The sequence below is a fragment of the Ursus maritimus genome, unplaced genomic scaffold, assembly GCF_017311325.1.
Source record: "Ursus maritimus isolate PB19 unplaced genomic scaffold, ASM1731132v1 scaffold_18, whole genome shotgun sequence".
NCBI classification, from domain to species: domain Eukaryota; kingdom Metazoa; phylum Chordata; class Mammalia; order Carnivora; family Ursidae; genus Ursus; species Ursus maritimus.
In genome coordinates, this window is record NW_024424230.1 from 10785220 (window position 1) to 10804525 (window position 19306).

The following is a 19306-nucleotide window of genomic DNA, read 5'->3' on the forward strand; positions in this document are numbered from 1 at the left end:
TAGAAATATATGAAAATATTTAAAATATGTATTTAATAAAATACACAAAGTAACATGATATATTGTAGACTACTGAAGATCTTTATGATATGAATATGACATTAATGTACAGAATCTATGAAGAAAACATACAGATTAACAGGAGACAACCCAATTTTTAAAATGGTCATCTTATATAACCAGGAAATTCACACAAATAAAACAGCGAATGGAAATATTTTTAAATGCCAAATTCCACTTAAGTGTAAATCAATACACAAAAACAAAATAAAACACACAATTAAAATATATATATATATTGGGGAAAAAACCCTAAATGTGGTTAGAGGTTTGAAGGGAAAAGGGCACTCATACCCTTAAGTGGTTTACAAACAGATTTAGCCATTTTGAATTCGTGGGAGAATACATTAAGAAAATTATCACTAACATTTTTGCTATGTCCCTACTGAAAATACTGTGAAACCATTAAAATGTGGTATGTCTGGGTTTTGGCAGAGAAAACAAATAATTGTAACAAGTACGTTATAAACAATATATATGGTTTCACACAATTTAGGAAAGTGAAAATAAATACATAAATACATAGCTATATAGACAAAGATAGTTATAAAGAATATGAAAATTAAATATGTAAGAAGTTAAAAAAAAGCAAGTGGGAAAAGATACAAATGAACTTGTTTACTTCTTTATAAAGATTTTCCATAAATGATTAATGTATTTTACATTAATAAAGCAATGAGACTATCTCTAAAAAAGAATTTCAAAAAGGATCATAAACAAAGTTATAGAAGTTCTTAGAAAAAGACTAGGGAAGTTATTTGAAGGAGGTTTTTTGAGTCTCAGGACATACACTGAATATGTTTTAAGTTTAGAATACGAAAAATCTATTGTGAGTAATAAGATCTTTTTAAACTATGCAAATTATTCCTATTTAAAAGAACAAAACTAGTACGTTTTATCTTTTACACTTTTTCTTAAACTGTACAACGCTTTGAAGCAAGCAGCTGCCATGAATTTTGAAAACTAAGCTGCCTTCATTCAGTATCTATGCAAAAGATGTTTAAAAGAATTTCGGATCAGTATGGCTGTCAAGGGAGAGGGAGCCATATCAGGAGATGGTACTGTGAGTCATCGTTGTTAGCTGAGGAGGTGAAATCAATTAATCACGTGTTTCTCTCGAGAAAAATACTTCATACACAGCAGGACTGTGGAAGAGTACAAACAGATGCTCTTTGAAAATGCAATGAGAGGATATAGAAAAGACATTTAACATATATTAGGGAAAATAAATTACCATTACTAAAAAATCAATAATAAAACACTGTTCTAAGTGGCCAGATATTTTTTTATAAATATCTATTTTATAAATACCTATTAATTTCTAAAATCAGGAAATGGTAATTTAGCAATAAGTTTATTAAAACAGGAAGCAGCAAGAACCATCAACACATAGAATATTGTTTCTAGGATTAGCTGGACAAAACAACTAATTTTCAAAATTGTTTTCCTGTTAAGTAATTCACTGTCAAAACTATCAAGCTCTTTTTAATACATATGGAAACATGCCTATAAAAATATTTAAAATGTATAGACCGTATTTAAATGTATATTTATTAATATGCACAGTCATTAAAACTATTAAATTAGCAAAGAGGTCAAGTAGTGTATTTCATGAATGATAAAAGGTTTGGTAAACTACAACCATTTGGGAAAGAGCAATAGATGATCTAGAAATTGAAATAAGATTCTTAATGAAAAAATAGGTCATAGACTCTATTAATTTCTATTCACATGGAAACAAAATATTTGTGAATTCCAACATCATACTCAAAATTAGGCACCTTCTCTTTAACCTATTCTGATGATACAATAATGTGGCTTATCTAAGTATTCTTGATTACCTTTGCCTAAAACAAACAAAATGAAAACATTTTATTTGTACTTGTGTTTTCTTGGGAATAGCATAGAGCATCACAATTGTAATTGATAAAATTATAGAATATAAAAATAATCTTGAGTTGTGGATCACATGGTAAGCCATCTGGGTCACTTAAACTTACAATCCAAAACAAAGCCTGAAAGAGTCATTCTGACAATGAAAAATAGTATTGGATTGGCACTGATCTTCCAATGTGTAAGAGGAAAGGAAAAAATGGTGAATTTGAGATACTCATGCCTCAGAGCTATTTGATTCTCAAAGAGAAGGTTTACCAATTATGGTCTATGGAGATGCTGGGATATGCCTCTCCCCCTACCCCCAGGTCCTCCTTCAGTGAAGTTTTGTTTCACCAGCAGCTAAGGCAGCCTTAATCTATTTTGTCTTACTTTCAGTCCTATCTATACTAAAGCGGCAAATTTCCACTTCACCAAAGTTCACCCCCCTTCTCTGAGTGGCCCACATCCCATGACTAAGCATATGGATGAGGGTAAGCATGAGTCCTAAAGACCTGGTAATGTTGGCCTAAGTATGGACAATGGTGCAGGGCCATGTTAGCTCCAAAACACCCAATGGGGTGGGGGGGGAGTCTACTGAGGCAGTAGTTGGGCTGGCACCCCACCCTGCTTCTCCTTCCTTCCTTCCCTGCTTTCTCTTTCCCCCTTTCACAGGTACTGGTATCAGGAGCACTCCCTAAATGCTCACCTCACCTCAGAGCTTTCCAGAGAACCCAACCTGTTACATGTCCAAAATCCCTTCTAAGGATTTCCTGAGAATCCTCTACTCTGTCCTGACCTGGTAAATTTAGATTAGATAAAATTTATCTAATAAAACTATGAGAAGAAAAACATTATTGGCAGACCCAAGAAATATACATGGAATATAAATTCTTGACTACCATGTCTCCTACTGCCAGAGAGAAGACAGTATAAAGGTGTGTGTTTGTGAGATTTATCCACTGATCTATGTGACTTAAACCATGTATCTTTTATTTCCTTCGGGATCCAAGCAAGTGTTCAGTAAATGTTGGTGGTGCGAACAAAGAAATCAGTCCCATTCCTGGGAACTTTAGATGGTACTGACAATAGATTTATCCAACAACCTGTGTGATCAAACTGTTTTTAAGGTTTACTGCTAAAGCTTAAATTTATCAAAATCATCGTGGAAATTATTTCATGGATTTTGCACTCTGAGTAAGGTAGTTTCTTTAAACATGCAATGAAAAATGCAGTCAAAATTCTAGATACTTAATAAGTATTCGTAGATATGACAGGGAAAAGAGCAAAATTTCTCAACAAGGTGGATAGGAAAGCTGGCAAAATAATTTTCATTCACTTTCCTCGGATGTATGTCACCTTCCCCCTTGCCAAAAAAGTGACATTCTGAAACATTTTTTAAAAGGCCTTCAAAATATCTTTTTAAATCTTCGTAAAAGACATTGTATAACACATTTTTTGTTTTGAAAATATATGTAGAGTTATGACTTTTATAGAACACAGATGTACACATCTATTTCTATCATCTATTAGTCAGCTGCAATTACAGTTCTTTTTAAAAACCATATAGTTTAAAGCATACTTCAGTGCCCCAAATCTCTTCACTTTGTTAGAAGTGAACATAGAATATTGAAGAAGTAATGTGATAGTTCAAAAAGTTACTTTAAATATTTCTAGTTACACAAAATGAACACAAGATTAAAGTCAACTAATAACACGTGTGTACAGCATATTTTAGTTTTAATATATTAATATATGAGTCATCTATTAAATATATTAAATATGCTGGCATATGAATATGGTAAAGACATTTTGTAAAATACATTAATACGTGTTTTATAGTTTTCTTCTATCAGTCATCAAGATGGAAATAGTCTTTAATCATTTATTAATTAAATGCATTACAATTGCAATGAAATGGCTCTTGTATTTTGTTTCATGAATACATTTGATTAATTAATATAAGCTTCTAGAATGTAACAGCAATGATTGAATAGTTCATACCTAACAAAAAACTTCACATAGTTGAGAAAAATTATTTAACCAAGTAATATTTTGCTAATATTAATGATTATACTTATATTTATAATTAACTTAGAGATCACTCAAAAAGAGTGTTGTTTTTTCTTTCAAGAGGCTGTTCGAATGCTCTCCCTTAAAATGAAATAGTAATACTTACATTGTTTTAACAAATAAAAATATTTTGAATGCAGTGGGCTTTAATTTAGTTTGCTTTAGAATTTAGAACAAATTTTAAGTCTCTGGAGGAAAAACTACAGCGATCCTAGAGTCATAAAGACGTCTAAAGATCAAACAGAAAACTGAATTTAGTCTCAAAAAGACAGAAGTCAAGACAAAAAGATTCAACATGGTAATTAGATCCATGTATTCAATACATGGAGTTATGTCAGCTAAATTATTATACAAGAAAAATAAACTTAATAACTACAGTTCAGAAAGTAAAACCAATCCAGATAATTGGATAGAAAGATTTTAATTGCCATAAGTTGCCTTTGTAGAACAGCTCTTGCCCCTCTCTCCCAAAAAGGATTTCGAAGATAGAATACATTAGAAATGCTTTGATTTGATATATTTATAATATCCCATTGATTGAATTTCAGAAAAATCCATCACTTTTCCCATCCTTACATATTGGAAGATCACAGCCAATCTGATACCGTTTTTCACTGAGAATTTAGTTCCTGCTTTCATTTTGAATTATAAGTGCAGGTAACCTGGCTGACTCACCAAATGATCCACAGTCCAATCAAGGTCATGTTTCAATTTAATATTTGCCATTTTAAGAGATGATTTCCCTTCTGAGGTCATTCTGAATAGGAGGTTCAATTCGATTTTTCTGTACATAAACAATTCAGTTTTCCTAGAACAATGAAACTAACAAAAATCATGGGCCAAAAAAAATCAGGCTTAAAAATAAAATCGTTTGTGTACTGAACTTAATTTGGTCTTCCGTTCCTAGTTAAATTTACTCATTTCAGAATCCCCCTTTGTTTAGTACATATTTTATCACTTTATCCTTATAATTGCATGTAGCATCAAGGCATTGGGACAGGAGCTACGTCAGGTAGTGTGGCATGAGCTGTGAGATCTATTACTTCTCCTACTCTTCAGTCTTTGGCATGGGACTAAGTCTGTTCGGGCTGTGATAACAAAATACCATAGACTGGGGACGTTATAAACAACAGAAATCTGTTTCTCACAGTTCTGGTGACTGGAAGTCTGAGACCAGAGTATCACTACTATCAGGTGAGGGCTCTCTTCCAAATTGCAGACTTTTCCTTGTTTCCTTACATAGCAGAAGGGACCAAGGGAGCTGTCTCAGGCATCTTTTATAAGAACACAAATCCACTCATGACCTAATCGCCTCCTAAAGCCCCTACCTCCTAATACCAACACCTTGGGGGTTAGGCTTCAACAAATAAATTTTGGGAACATGTTCAGGTCATGGCAGCTTATATTACTGCTCGGCTCCTCTGAACTTTCTCTGTCTCACCCATTCCTGTGTTCCATTTTCCTAAAGCCTGCCCTCTCATGTTCATGATGCTCTTCTGTGGATTCATATACCTACCTTCAGCTCCCCTGTGAGATACTGAAAAATGTGTAGTACTCTGAGATTCAGGGAGGCACATTAGGGCTGCTTCAGCTCTCTTTCTCCTTAGGATACCATGCAAATATCTAAATTATTGATTCCATACAAACATGACATGAGGAATAAAGGGACATTATTGACTTAAAATTATAGCCCCAATTATTTCAGTAACATAACGGTGAAAGGGGAGAAGATGTCATCGTGTGTACACCAACTCTTAAGAAGTTGTCCCATACCCCTTTCCACTTGCATCCTTTATGTTAACCAGAACTTACACACGTGATTACATCTAGCTACAAGGGTGGTTGGAAGTGTAGTCTTTATTTTGGGTGGGCACATAAGTAAATAGAAGTTCTAATATTACGGAAGGGAGAAGGATACTGGAGAACAAGAAGCAGTTTGCCCCTTTGGTCAACCAAATATCCATGCTTACGTTTCTTCCTGCGTACTAGAACACATACTTCAGAGGACTTGACCATAATGTCCCATCCACTTACTGCACGGAGCTCTCCTGCACTCCATTGCCAAGCACTTAGAAACTTAGTTCTCACCCTTAGCATTCTGTGGGCGTGAGTCAGGGAGCCATCCTCCCAATATCCTAAATAAAAAGAAATATTAAATTCTCCAAGTTGAAGACACACTCCATTCACTTGAGGTAAAGTGAAACACAGTCCTCACCCCAAACTACACCCCACTTTGGAGATACTGGGAATCATATCCTAGCTATCTCTAAAGTTACATCCTATAAAACATTTTACCCTTAATAGAAGTAAAGCATGTGAGGTCATGTAAACAGTTTATGTTTTCACCTTGTTTCAAGATCTCTAGGGTGGTCTAATTCATATCACACACACTCTGCTATCAGATATCTGTTATCCCTTGGTATCTTAGTTACATATTCCAATATAACATCCTATTATGTATATATTGGTTTACGATTTTAAGATTTAACCAAATATTTTTAAATTTCTTTGGTATCCTTTGTCCTTTCTGTGATTCAAGTAGCTAAGCATATTTTCCACCAGAAAAGTATTTTTAACAGCATAAAAACATAGCTACAGGCTTTCTTTTTCAAAAGTATCTGTTTAGCACTATTAAGTTCTCCAGAAAAGACAGCAGTGTTCAACAAACATTCCAGCTGCTAACTACCTTTTCTAGTTAGTGCAGTTAGGCAGGACCAAGGGCTCATTCCATCCAATATTCCCTGAAATGAAATGGCATGTGTCACTAATCAGCTGAAACGTGTCACTAATCAACTAAAACATTAAAAAATTGTGGCCTTCTAGCTCTCTTTTCCTCTCTTGGCAACTGAGGAATGTTTTCAGATTACACAGTTTAAGAGAATCTTGGGGTGTTATTTAGGCTCCTTGAGTGACAACAGAAGCTTGTCCCCTAACTACTACAGTGAATGTTTAGAATACAAAACTAATCATTTTTTATTTTAAGCCCCTGGGGGTTATTATATATAGCCTATTCTGATTCATATAGTTTCTGAAAGATTGTTAGGACTGAGGGTAAGGTGGAGAAAAAGCCTCTGTAAAGGTTTGGTTCTTAAGAAAAGGTCCTATATGATACCCCCAACTATATCTTGACCAAGAATCCTTGTGAGAGAAACTCCAGAGATTTGAAAACCCTAAGACCCGAAGGTGGTCTATGCCCAGATAGAGATCAGAAAAAGTACTAAAACTCGAGTATTAAAAGATTCCTGGGAAAGTAGATCTCTGTTTGCTCTGATCCCCTAAAAAGCAAATATTAGGATGGAATTAAACATGTTAGAAATTCACTGAGAAAAAATTGTCTACAGAGGGTAAAGGGGATCAGAAGTAGGCTTGGAGAGCCTTTGGCAGTGATGAAGTTCTGACATCTGTGATATGAGAGGGAGCAGGGAGGATTGGGAAAATTTTGAACTTAAGGACTATTCTAAGAAAAATCCTTCCAGACAATGTAGAGTGCTTAAAACCAAATTTCCCCCAGAGGATCCTGCCTCCTACAGAAATGGGCCAGCGCTGGTACCTGTGCAGTAGTACTCTGTCATTCGTTGGGAGCATAGAGGAGTGGAAGAATGTCTGGTGTGAATGCTCTGGGGCTGTCAGACCTCTGTGCTCCCTGCAGCCACTGATCTTAAAGGATACCTGAAAGTTTTGGTTCTAGGGTTGCCACGGTCTACCCATTGTGCCAACAGAGTCCATTTCTATGCACATTCAAGAAGTACTTTAGGGCTCTTGTGGCCCTTTTTTTCTGAAGGAAATTTATAGAAAAAAAAATGTTGATAAGCTCATCTATAGTCATTCTTGCTGCAATTTGCATCAAGACCAAAATGTACTGATTTTCCCCCTTCTCCACTACTTATGCTAAGTTTTTCTCAGCTATTCAGCTGATCTTGATGGCTTAAACATTAATTTAACCCAATCTCTTATTCCTGGGATGTCCGAGCCCTAAGTAAACATATTCTTCCAAGGTTAGGATTGCTGCATGTCAATCCAAGTGGATCTCCTGTGTTCTATAACCCACTGAATAAGAGAGTGACACAAAGGGTCATTTTCCTTGAAAGATGTTGACTCCTCACCTACTGGTCTGTAGACATGAGGAGTACAAAGTTCTCTAATGGAACTCCAACTGTGCAGAACCCGGAGTTGTGCAGCTGGACAAGCATCTGATAGGTCACCAGAAGTTGCTGAATGTAACCCACTTTTGCTTCCACACCCTGGTTCTTACACCTATGAACATTTTCTGTTGGAGATATAGTACACTGGTCTCTAGTTTAACACCTATACTGTATCCTTAAAAATGTTACCCATGCATTCAGAGAATTTTCTCCACACCGGTACTTCAGCTGTGTCTTCATTAGGCCGCTCTAACACTCCATGCGATTAACTGCATCAGGAAGTTTTGGTATATGATAGAATGAGTGGATTTCATGGTCAGGGCCCCCTCCTTTGCTATAAAGTGAATCTTCTAGTTGGCTGTGTTATCGTGGGTCAAGCATCCAGAAGTCCTCAAAAGGTGGTGCTGGCTGAGGCTTTATTCATATTCAGAATAAATATACCTGGACCTCCAGAATGGGGGAAATTCACTGTAACTAACTTACCACCAAGCAGCTCATTGGACTATTATATCTATACTTCTCTTTTAAAAAATCAAAATCTCAAAGTAAGAAACACAGTGACTTTACAAAAACAAGAGAAATGAAATTGATGAAATGTAGCCTAGGAAATAAGATTAGTATTATCAAATCCCTGGTGTAATACTAGTCTTTCCAAACCTTAAGGTGTTTTTTTTTTTGTTTTGTTTTGTGTGGTTTTGTTTTGTTTTGTTTTTGCTCAGGGTTGTTTTTTCTTTTTTTTTTTTTTATTGTTTAAGTTTCATGCTTCTAAATAAAGATCTATGTTGCTGGGGAAAATTTTGTGATTAAATTTTTCCATGGAATCATAATAGTAGAGGAATTTCAAACATTCTCCTGGTCTTTAATTTTTCTCCAGTTCTGAACTGTTGTATGTGGCTTAACTTTAATTACTGTAGAATATCATTTTAAAACCTGTGGCCATTTATAGCTTGTGAACTCTTGTGTCTAAGGGATCTTTCTGATGATTTGAGACCCTCTCTAGTGATGTCTGCCTGCCACCAAGTGGCTATGGCCTTTTGCTTGATTCTCTTTAGAGACAGTTCCCAAGTCCATGGCTTTGCCTAGAAATAAATAGAAATAGGGTTTTTTTTTTGTTTTTTTTTTTGTTGTTGTTGTTTTTTGTTGTTTTTTTTTTACAAAAAGGTGGAAAAAAGTATTTTATTTCTTCCAGTCCTACAAGGAAAAAAATTCATTTCTACTCTTTGGAGCAATGAACACCAATTGCCTTCAACCTTTCCAAGAAGAACCCAAAACTTTGCATTCTTTCTATTCAAAGCAAGATGGCTACTCACACAGTTTACCCTAAAAATAGGCTTCTACCCCAAATTTCTATGCTTAGAGACATAAGTGATATTTAAAAAAAAAAAACCCTCAAGTTATATTTTTTCCTTTAACTTTTCATGTGTAGGTACCAATTTATCATTTTCTTTTCACAATCTCTGTAAATAGAAGTGAGGTACAAATATTATACTTTTCTTTCTGGGCCACGACTTTTCTTGTAACTTTTTATTTACACCAAGTCCTTACTAAAACTTTATTTCCTGTAAATCTCATTTTTCCCCCTTTGGCACTGAGTGGGAAAACATATAATTATTTCCTGAATAAAATATTTTTATGCCTTAAATAACTTTGACCTGTTATACATAGCATGCACACACAAAGAGAAAGATAATTTGGCCTTTCAGAGATGCCTGAGGTGAGCTGGAATGGTTATTTAGATGGACAGACTGGGCAGATGCAGAGACTTCTTAAATTCCAAAATTATCTACGGAGGTGCATACATAGGTATGGTAAGCAATTGGTCTACCTTAACCAATTCTTGACAGAAAAATCCAGCTTTTTCTGGATTTCCAACAGATAGTCCCATAATCTTCACCACCCCTCCTGTGATTGAACTATCCTGACACGGTGTCCATCACTTGTAACCAAATGGTCTCTCACTAACCTAATGTATTACAAGATATATGAGGATGAAGTGAACACTTAATGAAAGAGGATGTTCAAGGCAAAAATACTGAGGAACAGCAGGATTTTTCAGAAGATGAGTGAAAAAGAAAAAAAAGGCAAATGAAAAATTTAGAGCCACCATCTTTCCTTGTGAAATTGATTTCATCTATCTTATTACTCATTACTGATTCTTAAAAAAATAATTTAGAAAAATTCGGTTCTTAAGAATAAGTTTTTGTTTAAAAAATACATGAAATTCCTCAGAATATACCCAAGTTCTGTTAAGTACTTTGTTTTCTATTACACCTGATATCACAGCTCACTAGTTCTAAGTGACAGTCTAAGTCATTAAAACAAAAAAGAGTCAAAAGGCAGGTCCCAGAAAGGGGTTCATACAAGTCCAACAGTCTGCAAAAACTGCCTGCAATTAGAGCTTAAAAGGTCAGATGAATCACCCCATTTCCTAATTCGTTGGAAGTTACTGATTACAGAAATAGCTAGAGAAGTAACATATTGCAGTTGCTTATACTGCTGTCTCATTCAAATGTACTATAAATAATCAGAGAACTTCAGCTGATGGGACCAATTAAAGGAGAAAAAATATTTTTTAATTTTTCCATTTAATATGCAATATTATGTTAACATATATGTATCTTGTGTTATATATAATCTTTAAAATTTTCCACCTTTTTTATACGATTGTTTCAAAGTTTATAAACCAATAACTTAAATTTTGTAGTGGAATACACAGAAACTCTCCCCACTTCTATATTGTGCCATTGTATAAGAAAACATAATACCTACTTCCTAGGACTATGTGGATTGAATAAATGTTGAAAACCGTGCTTGATCAATAGCAAATTATTTACTAAATAGGAATTAGTAATATCTGAACATAATCTTCATTTGTTGGTTTGTTTTTATATGTTTACAGGAATTAATTCCTGTTTAATTCATAAGGCTAGAAATCCAAGGCTAGATTTCTTGCAAGGCTAGAAATCCAAGATCAGGGTGTCAGTTGGCTTAATTTTTTCTGAGTCCTCTCTCCTTGGCTTGCAGATAGCCACCTTCTCACTTGTCCTCACATATGCATATATCCCCACCGTGAGCCCAAATTTCCTCTCCTTAAAATAATAGTCATTTTAATCCTTTAAAGACCTTCCAATATGGACACATTCTGAGGTTCTGGAGCTTAAAGCTTCAATGTATGGATTTGGGGGGAACACATTTCGGCCCATAATACCACCTATGAACGAGTAATTGGATATTTATCAGCCTTTCTGTCTGTACAAGTCCGTGCTCTTTTGGCACTCATTGTTTTATTGTGATAAACGTATCACATTGACTATGCCAACTGTTTTTAAGTGTACAGTGCAATAGTGTTAACTGTTTGTGCATGGCTGTGCAACACATCTCGAGCACCTTTCTGTCTTTGCAAAACTGAAACTCTATACTCCTATTCATTTTTGACCAATCCCTTTCTTCACCTTGGCTGCTGCAGAGCTGTAGTGACCGAGCTCAAAGAGCAAAAATGCTCCTCTGTCTGACGTAGTTGTGGGAAGCATTACTATGCGTTGTTGAACAGCGTGGCACAGAGCGGGCTGCAGTGAACTCCATCCCTGGACAAGTTAGTGGACACTTCTCCCAATCAGCAAAGGGAGGCTACAATGATCAGGTCCTCCGGGCTCATGGAGCAGGCAATCTCTCTCTATTTAGGATGGACCTATTAGGTCCATTAAAACCTATTTAGGTTTAATTCATGAAAGAATTTATCCACAAGTATCTGTAAGAATAATATATCACTAACAGGTTCTATTTCAAACATATTTGGGAAGTGATTAACAGATGAGTCAGGATAACAGTGGATTTTGAGATTAGATTTTGTGTGGATAAGTGCCATGGAACAAATTTCTGAAGGAACTTGGTTTAACCAGTGCCCCGAGATGACGTGTGATATTAAATAGCCTTAACAAAAGTTTTATACATTGTAGGGCTCAACATAACTTTCGTTGATGGAAAAATCAATCAGGGGCGCCTGCGTAGCGCAGTCGTTAAAGCGTCTGCCTTCGGCTCAGGGCGTGATCCCGGCGTGCAGGGATCGAGCCCCACATCAGGCTTCTCCGCTGGGAGCCTGCTTCTTCCTCTCCCACTCCCCCTGCTGTGTTCCCTCTCTCGCTGGCTGTCTCTCTGTCACATAAAATAAATAAAAAATCTTTAAAAAAAAAAAAAAAGAAAAATCAATCAAACACACATATTGATCAGTATAGCTAACACAGCAAATTAAAGTACATATATAGTTTTTCATGATTTTTTTAATCTCATGTTTTTGAGTATGTGGTAGGGCAAGCAGCAGGATGGAAGAAAAATAGGCTTATTCATGATCCTGACACCCCATGAATATTTGAAAATAATTTATATATTTTTTCTTTTAAAGATTTATTTTAGATAGAGTGTAAGCAGGGGGAGGGGAAGAAACAGAGGGGGAGTGAGAATTCCGAGCAGACTCCACGCTAAGCACAGAGCCCGATGTGGGGCGCGTTTCCAGGACCCTGAGATCATGACCTGAGCTGAAATGAGTCGGCCGTTTTAACTGAGCCACCGAGGCGCCCCGAAAATAATTTATATTTGAGAAACAATCTAGATTGATTAGATTTCCCAATTTGGTCAAATTTTGTATCCCTTTCATATCTGTGACATTGTATTTGACCTCTTAAAAATTTCAATCTGGGATATGAAATTCTTCCTGCCACCTGGTTATAAAAGACTGTTTTCATCAGCACTGAAAATGTTACCAGGTTTTAGGGGCACCTGGGTGGCTCAGTTGTTAAGCGTCTGCCTTCGGCTCTGGGCCTGATCCCAGGGTCCTGGGATAGAGCCCCGCGTGGGGCTCCCTGCTCCACTGGGAGCCTGCATTTTCCTCTCCCTCTCCTCCTGCATGTGTTCCCTCTCTCGCTATCTCTCTCTCTGTCAAATAAATAAATAAAATCTTTAAAAAAAAATTTATAAAAAAAAAAAAAAAGAAAATGTTACCAGGTTTTAAAATTTCAATGCGTCAAGATCTATCAGATGGCAACATTTCTATACCCTGTTGTTTACTTGATTTTAAAAGCATTTCCTTTGGTCATATCCAGCTGAAACCAAGTACTCTTTAAAAGTAATGTCTGCAACCACAGCTGCTAAAAGTAGGCCTTGGGTAATACCTCCAGTTTCTTACAGGGAGAAAATTTGCCATATTCTTCTTAATGGAACAGTCCCATATGTCTTTCAATCTAAAATAGCTCTTCATGATTTTAAGGTAGTGGTCACATGCAGAGGTAAATGGTGAAATGTATACACATCAGAGTAATTATTAAATGGGCTTTTGGGGTTTCTCGGTTGAGAAGTACCTTTCTCATGCAGAGGGAAAGTATAGTGGGTCAAAATGAGCTCAGTGTGACAGGCTGAAATTTTCCCTGATGCTTGTCTCCTATTTAATGCATTCCCTCCATTACCAAACAATGCCCTTAGCACGCAGCAGCAGCAGCAGCAGGGAGAAAATCTGGAAGAGCTTCTGTGAAGCCATGCTCATCAAAATGAAGGACTAGGATTTTCGTCATTGTTGTGTATGTTTGGGACATCATGGGAAATTTAACATATTTCACACTTATCTGAATAGGTACCATGATATGTGAGGGGGAAAAAAATCATATTAATATGGACATCCCCAGACACTGCCAGGAGTCTGACAGGTTTCCTGTGAGCAGATTTAACCACAGAGCACTTAAAGGCTGTCCCTCCATCTTCATTCATAATCTCTGTTGTTGTGAGAGAATTCTGATGAGCAATGTGGCTTGATTTCGTAGAAGGGATTCTCGTACATGGCAATATGGCCATTTCCACGGTAACGCAGGGTGGAGGATCACAGTTACAACCCTGATTGCATTATATTCACTCACGACAGTAGATAATATAATGAAGGGAAGCGCAGAGAAGGATGACTTTTTATGTGCCTATAGATTTTTATATAGAGAATGGTCCTGATTTAACAAAAAAATTGGTGCAATTTGATTTAGGGTGATATGCTCTTAGAAATGAAAAGTGCTAATGATATTCTTAGATTCTTTTTCAAAACAGGCCACAAAAACAGAGTTAAAAGAAAGTTGTTTATTGCATGGCTGCCCTTTAAAAATTTATGTCAATAACTTAGATAATTTTCTCTTACAAATGATATTTTAACTAAAATCTCGTGGGCTGTGGAAACAAAACGTAATTGGCTTGTTTTAAAGAGGGTGAAAATGATAATCTGGTTCCATCATATTTACCCATATCATACCCAATATTAGTGAGTCTCTCAGTGCTCCTTATCTCTCCTTCACTTCCCCAAAGACCTTGACCCAAACTACCAGGGTGTCTCATCCTGACATATGCACCTAACCACCACCTTTCACTTTGCATGCCAAGCACATGGTTTTGGCCTTATGCCAGTTCTGGTCCTTGAACTTACAGATATCGGTCACAGTATTGCATTATTTAGAATAATAAAATGTTGGCGTTGAAAACAACCTTAAATTGCATTTAATGCAACTGCCAACTGATTGTACAGTCCCATATCTGGCTTGGTAGTGGCTGGATCTCTGTGCTCTGCTCTCCTAGTGTTCAGTTCTGTCATAGTTTGCTTAGGTATAAATATCCCTTGTATCTATGACAGACCTCTGACTGCCGTTGTTGCTCAGGAAATAATACTGCCTCCCTTCACACAGTTTCAAAATCGGTCCCAAGCCTGCCTTTAAGGATTTTCACTGATCATACTGATAATAATGGGAAAATCCCAGACTAGATATCAACTCATATGATAATACTTAGGAATCTTAGTAAATCAGCTATTTTGGCTGGTCAGGGGTATGGTGGTCAAGATGAGGACATTTTGCAAGGTGAGATAATCCTTTTCTGTGCATAATTTCTCGACTGTCATGGAGAGAGATGGAAAATTTAGATATGATCCAAAGGAGAAAAAAATAGTGATGAAAATATTTGGGGGAAAAACAGGAAATTTTGAACTCAGGAAAATAAAGATAACCTATAAATTGAATGATACTACACACAGCCAACTCTCAATTTTCATCAAGAATTTTTAAAAAAGTAAATTTAGCAAATAACATTTATTTTCAATTTAAAACTTCTTGACTTATGGAACATACATTGTGGAATACTTTAACAAAGACCATTTCACAATTTACTTCCCTGAAGACACAGACACACAAAAAAACAAAAATACTCTTACATACATCCATAGTGTCCTATGGAGATGCCAAAATAGGTGATTTTTAGCTTGTTTTCCTTCTTAGTGACCTTTATAAATAACACTGCATGTAAAATCGATGCTTCAGATGATTCCAGTCTGATGATTCTGGGCTAATTTGATTATTAAAACATGTCTGTAATAGTGGTTCCAAGTTAAATTGAAAGTCATTAGAACTTCTAGAAATTATTTATTCTTGAACTTTAAGTTTTTACCATTTCAGTGTTGCAGTAATTTGTTAGAAAGGATATTTTATTTATTTCTTCCTTAAAGAATAAACTAAATAGCATCACACCCTGACCAATAAACTATATTTAAGAGTTCAGTTTAATGTTTCCTGAGACTTCATTAATCTCTAATAAATTAAGCTCTTCTACTTCATTACATGCTGAGTAAAATAGTGTTTGAGTCTCAGTAATTACAGAAGACATTGCAAAATTGTCAAAATTAAAGCCCCAGTGTAATCACTGAGCTTTGTCATCTGGCTGCCAGACATCAGCCAACTACGCGATATATTTTATTTTTGTGTTGACTGTTATTTTTGAGAACTGCCATTTCAATGAGTGGAAAACAAAAATAAATTTGGACAAGACTCCTAGCTTAAATCTGTTTTTCAATAGCAAATATTATGATTTAAATAATATTTTAACATTAATTCAATCTGCCAACATACATGAACATAGAAATTGCATCTAGGCACTATAATCTTCCACAGTTATTGGCAGTGCAAAAGGAAAGTCTTTGATCAGATTGCCAATGCAGACCCCACTTCTGCTTCATAAAATTTTAAGAGATATATATTTTGAACCTATTAAGAGAAAAAATTTCAATTTATGGGAAATGATAGGTCAGCAGAGATTTAAATTGGTTTAGATCTTTACTTAAAGGTACTTAGGCTGGCTGCAGTGGGTGATGTAATCCTTCAATGAAGGGAAAACACAGCTATTGACATGCTAATCAGAAGCTCCATTGGCCTCAGAGATGGATAAAGATTTGCTTAAAGTTATTGTTGATAATCAAATTAAGAGAATTGTTGAGTTTTCTGTGCCTGTGACCGCAGGGTCAATTTTTCAACAACAGTGTGTGAGCTTATCTCATACAGTTTTGTTAATGTCCTCCTGAGCCAAATAATAGGGTGGAGATAAATATTTGAGAGATAGATTTCAGTATGCTGTGTCTTTATTGTATTTATATTTATAACATAAATTGTGATTTTGTAAATTGACCAATTATGGTATCAGGAAGAGGGGTCTACCCTCACACACATACTAAACACTACATACTACTCAAGGAAATCATGCAGTGCTTGCTCAATAAGGAGAATCAAGGCAGGCTGAACAAAAGTCAACCAGTCTTTTAAAGATATGATTTCTTAAGCTGTGAGCATGAAATCGAAGGTTTTGTCAGTGAAGTGAGGTTCACTTTTGCCATAGATGCTGGTATATTGTTTGAAACTTTTTTACATTTTTATTTTGGGGAGGAGAAGGGAGCTAAGAGAAAGGAAAAAAAGAAACTAAGGAAGACTAGCTGCAGGAGATGTAACAAAATAATAAGCCATTTAAAAAAAATTAAAATGTTAGGACATTTGTAAAGTTGGAAAGTGGAAAATAAATAATGAAAGAATTTTATGTGTTTAATTCTACGTGGTATGAAAGTAAAAGGAAGTGAATGTATATTATTGCCATCAAGCAACAAGATAGCTAATTGGCGGAAGGAAAAATCAAATTCAGTAGAGAAATCTTTACGTATCCTTATATGCTTCAAAATAATTGATTTCTTCTTAAAACAGTAAGTGTTCATAAGTTAACTCATAATGCTTAAGGATCAATATGGAAAATAATACCATGAAGGAATTTTTGACTTTCTAGTATTAATATTTGTTTTTGAAAAGCGTATTCTTCATTTTTAAAAACTTCATTATTTTAAATTTAATGTATTTGTTGTGTGTGGAAAACTACACACACGTGTGCACACACACACACACACACACACACACACCATGGCCAAAAAAGATAATGATCATATTTTACTCATCAATCTGCTTTCCCCACACCAAAAAATAATTATCTATCTCAAAATGATATTCTACCCCATGGGGACTCCAGAATTCTGCAGAGATCATGTGAAGCAACATGAACAATAGCATGGTGGGAAAAAATAAACACTGAAAGTGACAAATAACTTGCTTTCCTCACCAAATGAGCAAATATAAAATGTGTTTGCAATTTAGGCTCAAATTTCAAAAATTCTAAGTAGAGCTCTACCAGAAACCATGCTATATATATGCAAATGTTCTTCTTCATGTACTGAGATGAGGCCACTGAATTGTTATCAGCATGGTTTGTGTTTTGAAACACTTCACTAGGGAATTCTTTTTTTAATCTTCATATTCAATTTCACTTTGTAAGAAACAATAGCCATGTTCAAGAAAGCTGGATGGTCATGAAAAGAGTTTGAATAAAGCAAAATGAATAGATTTACTCAATGCCCCTCCTGCCTATGGGGCACTGCCTCTTGAGTTTGAGACTAAGTCCACTCCGGTGAACTTTCCTTTACTGACCTAACATCAGATCAGACTTTATTTCTGCCTACTGTTGATTTGAATCTGTAAAAGACCAGTCAACTTTATTTGTAAAAAGTATGTATATCTCTCTCTATAGTTAGAGAGTGGTCACTTACTGTAGTTCAGCTAGCTTTGAACTCTGTGCCGCTGTACCTGGCCATGCAAATCATCTTCACTGAAAGAAACATTAAAAGGAAATCCCCAGGAGGAGCACAGTATCTGCCTCAAGAGCTCAGAATGTTTCTGAGCCACACAAAGAAATGTGCTCTTCCCCATTTCATTTGTATGACTTCTCACAAATCAGCCTCCCTGAACTGGCATCTTTTATCTGTAAAAAAAAAAAAAAAAAAGGGGGGGGGTTGATTTTCCTATTTTTCTTTTTTAAAGCTGTTATAAGCATCAAAGGAGGTGATATATGTGAAAGGACTCTAAATACAAAGCCCTACACAAACGTGAATCTTACAACTGCAATCACTGCAGTCATTACTGAGGAGACCGTTTCACTGCCATCAGCCCTTAAGCCTCATGACCATACAAGACTAAACCATAATGAAAACAATGAGTGACTCATAAGCCAAATCCAAAAGACAACTTATGAAAACATAATTTATGACTCTGACAAAGATGGATATCTATAGACCTTTAAGAATCCCTAACGATGTAGCACAAACTCCTATGAAATCACAAACTAATGCTAATCTGTTTTGCATACTCTAAACTTTGAAATATAAAAATTCCAACACTGTGAGGTTAGAATTTTTTTTTAATTCCCAGAATCCACATGAACTGAGTTTAAGGAAAACAAAGGCTAACATACACTGAGTCCTGGCAATGGAGCCAGGAACTGTTCTAAATACTCTCCATTTTCCAACTCATTGAAGGCTCCAGACATCTCTATTAGATAGGTGATATTGTCATAACTATTTTATAAACGGAGAAACTAAGGCATGAAGAGTTCAAGTAACCTGTCCAGAGTCACTCAGCTGGCAAAGAGGAAGTTAAGATCGAAAGTCACACGCTCTGGCTCTGGAGTCCATAGTAGTAAACACTACACAGTATTCCTTCTCTAAGATGTTGATTAAACCTGTCAAATGCTACCAAAAAGCAAGGCAAGTGAGACTGAGAAATAGGGATGAGAACTTCAAAAGTCTCTAAATGATAGAACATATTTAAAAGTGATGGATGAGTCTAGGGATCTAGACATATTAGCTGTTCAATAAATGTCTAGTCCCTCTGAAATCTCTTTACCCTTCCCCCTCTTTCTCCCTTTGAAGAAGACACTTACTAGAGATTTATACCAAAATCTTACCTGGAATTATCGGGAATTGGAGACAAAACACATTGTCAGTGATT